Here is a 6,876-nt window from a genome sequence, read left to right as displayed (position 1 = left end):
AAGACAGACATTTTGGCATCGTACTGTGGAATCCCAATTCTGGAAGTTACATTGGATTCCCACCCAGTTGAAAGTTCATGATCTTGTCCTCACACCTACAAATCCATCACATGGTCCAATCTTCTTCTTCCATGCTGGCATCTCCACCCAGCTGCTTCTGGTCAGGTGCAGAGGTGCGGAGACAAAAGATGACCTTGGCTTCTAGAAAAGAATGACAACAACACATTCCACCATTCTACTCCTTTCTATTCCTCCCTCTCAACTACTACACTAATGAAACAGCATAATGAAATAAGAGAGAGTGTGGCAGGCCAAAGATCCTAAAAGGGAAATATAACAGCAGGCCTGACACTCAGTCTGCTTCCTTTTTGTTCCTTGTTTGAATTGTCTAATCTGGTTCCAGAGAAATGTTTACTGTTCTATTAATTAAATAACCTTATCTTCCTTTTCTAGCTCTCTGGTATTCCCTAGAATTTCTTCCATCCTCTTTTTTACTTCAATGCCTTTTGATCAATGACACTGGTCTATAGGTTATGGGAAATTATCAACTGCCAAGATAAAATGTGTTAATTCTACATATTTTGATTAGATGAATTTGAAAACAGGTGATAAAGGTGCTGGTTGGCTAAAGTTTTTGAGATGTTTCACAATAAAGATTTATACACAGACGAGTATATTTGCCTACAAGGAATGGAGGTGTCTAATGATCATAATGCCTTGTAACTTCTCGACAAAGTAAGGTAGAACAATGAAAATGGTACCACGTGGAAGTGTATAAATTTACCTTCACTTTTCAGAACAGCAAGGCAGATGGCTAGGAAAAACATGTGGAAACTTTGCTTAGGTTCTATGAAGTACTTTGTGCAAACTTGTCACTGAAAATTCACTTCTTACAGTCACATTTAGACTATTTCCCTTTGAACTGTGGGGCAATGAGTGATGAGCATGGGGAGAGATTCCACCAGGATATCGCAGGCACGGAGAAAAGTTACCAAGGAAAATGGAGTCTGTCCATGCTTGCTGATTACTGCTAGAATCTCCCCAGGGATGAATTCTGCAGTTCACAAGAGAAAAGCCAAAAAGCACAGCTTAGATACCAAATTAAGATGGAACCTTGCCATTTAATCTGATGTTAGTGCTTATCAGTTTTTCATGCAAAACGCATGAAAATATTACATGAAAAACCAATAAATGAATGGAAAGTTATTCTATGGTATCAATAAAAAGATAAATTTATAATGATTGGTGTGGCACCATTCTCATTGCTATATCGCATTTTGCAGAAAAGGTATGGAGCATAATTGCACATCCCCATCATAATTTTGAATTATTTCGATGCAATTTTGACCTGAAGCTGTATCTTGGAAACTGGAGCCAATTAATACTCAGGACTTACTTTATTAGTGACCCAGGTCTGGTAAAAGTAAGCTACTTTTATTTTAGAGGCTTTCTCCTTGTAGACCAGTGTAGCAATGATCCATTTGGAAGTATGCGAATAGCATTTTTTAAAATTCAATAGATAATCAAGCCTTTAACTATAGCTTCACAACTGTTTTGGACAGAGGTCAGGATCAAATTAATGGGCAAAACATGTTCATTCCAGCTTGCCCAAGATTTTCTTGCTCAATAAATGCCACATTTTTAGTGCATTGATATATTTCTTTGTTACAAGAAGGATAAAATATGGTAGAGAGCAAGAGGTAGGCATTCTTATATATCTTTTTGTCTTTATCTCACCACTGCTTTTCATCCATAATAATCACTACTTATCATTTCTTTATTAAGCATTTCAGATGTATTGGAGTAGAGGTAGGCTCAGGAATTCTGGGAGTTAAAGTCCACAAGTTATAAAAGGGCCATAGTTCCCTACCTCTGCTTTAGAGTATGATTCTAATAGAGGTCTACGCAGATATAAATTTAATAATATTTAATCCCAGATTAAAATATATGATTAATATGGAAACCTTGATGAGAAGAAATGACACAGGAGCTCCCATTGTGATACACTGCATAACTCCAGTTTCTCTGCTCTCTTTAAGATTCTCAGGCAATGGCTAGTCAAAAGCTGTTGAGTAAATGGGATTGAGCCTGGGGTGAAATACAGCATGTGTTCACAACTGGGGCTAGATTTTTCTCAGTGTGTGGTGCAACATCATGCCAGGGTTGCCCAGTTTCACTTTATGCCAGCCACATTTCCATTTGGAATTGTTCTCTGTGGTGTAGCATCAGCACACCAAAGTGTTCAATCAAAATATAGTTAATTTATGTCTGTTAACTCTTTGGCTCTTTGAAGAGCACCAGAGCACCAATTGCTAGGACAATAATCATGTTAAATTGCTATCAGCAATATTGAGGGGCAAGGAAGAGAAGAAAGCCATTCTTTTTCAGCCCCTGACCTCTCCATACAACCTCCCTATATTTGGATAACAAATATCTTGGTTATCATCACTTTCCCATTCGGATTTAGCAGAGGGTAAATATCATTGAACTCAGTGAGGCTTGCCTCTGAGTAACTTTTGCTAGGAATTTTTCTTTTAATTTTCTCGCCTATATTTTAAAATTTAAAACCAGTTGGGAGCCAACACATAAGCCAATTTTGACTGATGTAAGAAAGCTTTGCAGAATTCTTAGAAAGAGAACAACCAGGAAATCTCAGAGCTGAAGGCTAGACTGGGAAGTCAAGAAAAACTCCAAGATGAAGAAGACAGTGTCCAAGGGCTTCCATTCTGCTTCTAGCACAACCTCATGGATATGTCCTTTGATTTTAGCTCAGCTCAAGATAGACTTGATCTTTATTCCATTAAAACAATAGCAATAGTACTTAGACTTATATACTGCTTCACAGTGCTTTGCAGCTCTAAGTCAGTGGTTCTCAACTTGTGGGTAGGGACCCTTTGGGGGTCAAACAATTCTTTCACAGAGGTTGCCTAAGTCCATCGGAAAACACATATTTTTGATGGTCTTAGGAACTGAGACACCAATTTTATGGTTGGGAGTCACCACAACATGAAGAACTGTATTAAAGGGTCGCAGCATTGGGAAGGTTGAGAACCACTGCTCTAAGTGGTTTACAGAGTCAGCATATTGCCCTCAACAATCTGGGTCCTCATTTTACCCACCTTGGAAGGATGAATGGCCAAATCAACCTTGAGACGGTGGGAATCGAACTGCTGGCAGTCAGCAGAATTAGCCTGCAATACTGCATTCTAACCATTGCATCATCATCTCACCTCTGCCCCACCATGGCTTTTGAAAATGCAAGGGCTCTGTATCTCATCCAACAAGGCTATCAACCGGTACTTTTTTTGCCAACCACATTGATTTTCTTCCAAACTGAATGAAAACATTGAGGACAAAGTAGAGAAGCAACTTCTAGTACAAAATAAATCATTCCACAAACTTTCTCCAGCTAATACGTAGTTGGCTTCTTCAGGTGTATCCAAGGATACAGACTTACAGTAGTTTCACAGCTTATCCCAGGGGATATTTCTTTAGTGATGAATGAAGGTATTGTACCTCATACTATTGTTTTGATACCCAGTGAACAAATGCACATACTGTGAAATGTCAAATGTAACACAGTATCATTGTGTTTTCAAATGCCAGTTTTTCAGATGTTATGAAATGGAAAAAGCAGATCACAGGATATTTATTGTTTTATAATATCATTACTGAGTCCCACTGATTAGAGGGCAATAACTAGCTTGATCAAAAAAAGCTAGACTGAATCGTTTGGCTATAAGATTCTATGCTGCTGACATCAGGAAGGGATTTGGCCTTTGAGTTCAGTGGGAACTGGATTGCATCTGCTTTTCACAACTCACTCTTTAGTGAGGTATACAAGCCTGAATTTCAAGGTATTCCATGAGGGGAAGGGAGGGAGGGAGAGTTCAAGTTAAATTGCTCTGGTTTCTTGTATTAACTATGTTGAGCTGCTGATATGCCAACAGCGTATCTTTCCAGATTTAAAGCTGTTATGTTTTATACACATTTGGGCCATTTTAATTATTGACCAGCATGTGAATAATTAATCATGCACAAAAGCATTAGCCTAATGTCTTTTGAAAGAATATTCTTAGTTTGCTCTGGACATGACAAGGTCAGGGTTGCTTGCAAGAAGAATAAATCTGCTTAAACATATAAAATTATTGATCTACATTTTAGCCATCCAACTAGAGAAAGTCCAGAGAAAAGCCCTGTTCTCCTACTGTTTCCAGTATGGTGTTAGTGGTTGTTAAAGTAAGTTCTACTCTATCCTCAGCGGTGGAAATTTCCTGCTGACTTTGTCTCAATTACAGACCTGTTGTAACATTGGAGGGCAGACAGCTGTTTTTGCAGTCCTGAGTTCCCGAATAAAAGGAGAAATATAGCTCTGGTTTAAAAGAAAACATGCTGACTATTGCACAGAGAATACGATCTACAATAATGAAGTACTGAAAATAGTAAAAAAAAAAATTAAAAATAAATTCTATATTTCAGCCAAGGTGGTCTTTTTCACAGAATTGTTCTTACATTTTACTTTACTCACTTCACGTATGTCCTGACTTCCTTTTGGGGTTTAGAACAACATTAATTCAAGGTCTTTCCTTTTTTTTTTATTCACAATAACTCTTGGGAAGTACTGTAGATTGGACTGAGTCACATTTAAATGTGAGAAAGATTTTAAACCATTAATTTCAACTGAAAAACTGTTGGTGACTTAGAGCAAATCAGATTTAAAAAAGGCAGATGAATTCTAGAAGTTTAGCATTACACATAACAGACACATGGAAATTAGCCCCATCTACTGCTGGGAGTTTGAAAAAGATATAAAGCACAATTACCTCCTAAAATGTCTATTTTTCAAGAAGATAAATGATAGTTACATAAACTTGGTTGATTTATGCTGATCTATTTATGTTTATTGAAAAAACTTAGAAAAAAGAGGGTTATATTTATCAATGCTTTGCTCATGTACAATGAGCAGAAAGCTTTAAACTAGATAAAAATAATTTTGTTTTAGCAGATGAAAAAACAGATTTTGAAAGGGATTTATGTACTAGTAATAAGTATCTGATTGCCAAAGTGTATAAACGGTTGTTGAAAATGAATAGAATTAATATGTCAAATGGTATAAGATTAAATGGAGGGGGGGGGAATTTTATCCAATTTCCCCTCCATTTAATCTTATAACATTATGCTTGTTCGGTAGGAAAATATGTGTCTTAATGGAGTGAAATTTTCACTGAACTACAATTTGAAATATTTTTTTTAAATAGGATGATGTATCATTGGTATTTAACACCTGAAAAATTGTCAAAGATATATAAGGGAATATTAAACAAATGTTGGAAATGTAATCCGTGTGAAGTCCCCTTTCACATCATGTTTGCTGGACATGCTGGATTGCCAAGTATTGGGATCAGATGTGTTGTTTGATTCAGAAAAAACATAAAAATGGATGGAAAATTGAAACTAGAAACTTTTCTTTTAGGTATCATGGATAAATATATTGAAAGAAAATATATTGTGTGGGATTGTGTTTATACAGTATATGATAACTACGGCAAGACTTTTTAATGTACAGAAATGGAAAGATATACAAATTCCCACAATTGAAGCGAGGACTGTGAAATTAATGGAACTGGCAAAACTGACCACTTTGATGAAAGACAAAATCTAGCTTTGTTATTACTTGTTGTAAACCATTTTTGGACATCTTTCTTGAGAAAGATAAAATGAAGTTTTTATTGTATATTCTTAAATGTCTAAGTTTAAACCTAGAGTAAGAGATCATTTTGTTATATACTTTTAATGATATTTTATTGTCTAATCTGTGTTTTTATATGATGGATTTGTGTTTTTGTTTTAATTTAGAGCAGTGTTTCTCAACCTTGGCAACTTGAAGATGTCCGGACTTCAACTCCCAGAATTCCCCAGCCAGCAAAGCTGTCTGGGGAATTCTGGGAGTTGAAGTCCGGACATCTTCAAGTTGCCAAGGTTGAAAAACACTGATTTAGAGTATCAGGTTATTCTACTATATATATTTGTATCTATACTGAAGAAGATTGGAAAGCATTTTTTTTTCTTATCAAGTTTTAACTCCCCCCACTCTTTGCCCCCCCCTTCGCCCAATTTTTCCTTTTTTTGTTATTTGTATTTTATCTGTTTGTGAAACTTAATAAAGTTAATTTTAAAAACGGATAAGCTCCATCTACAATTCTTTCAAAAAGGGAACCACCAAAGTCAAGAAAAGAATCAAACATACTTAAACACATCCTTTTTCATCAGGCTCCTCTTAACCAACATGAAATTAGCAGGAACTAGCACCAAATAAATAAGAACAATAAAAGGAGAAACAATCATCCATTCAAAGAGCAATAAAGGAAGAAACATTATCCCAATTAAAGCTGATAGGACACACTATTATATTTAAACAGCCAAGAAAATTTACTTACATGGCACTAGTGATGTCACCTAGCTTGCTAATGAAATGTCTGCAGGAAGATAAACAAGCTCAGAAAACAGCTGGAACCAAACAACTCAGTCCCAAACTACATATAATTATCCTCTATGGCAATTTTCAGTATTGATTGTACAAGGAAAAATAGGATTTATGATATTACTAGAAGCATTACCATCTTGACAAGGTCCAACAACTTCAGTAAGTAGTGGTGGTTACTCCTGGCCTGGGTTCATATAGCATGTTAAGTCTCCATAATTCAAACTATTTGGCTTTAGCTTAATATATAATTTGTTTAATTTGTTGAGCCATGATGGTGTAGCGGTTAGAATGCATTATTGCAGGCTATTTCTGCTGATTACCAGGGGTTTGATCCTCCCCGGCTCAAGGTTGACTCAGCCTTCCAACTTGGTAAAAGGAGGACCCAGATTGTT

Source organism: Thamnophis elegans, chromosome 4 (genome assembly GCF_009769535.1).
Source record: "Thamnophis elegans isolate rThaEle1 chromosome 4, rThaEle1.pri, whole genome shotgun sequence".
Classification (NCBI taxonomy): Eukaryota; Metazoa; Chordata; class Lepidosauria; order Squamata; family Colubridae; genus Thamnophis; species Thamnophis elegans.
The sequence above is the reverse complement of the archived record's forward strand: the minus strand, read 5'-3'. Positions refer to the sequence as shown.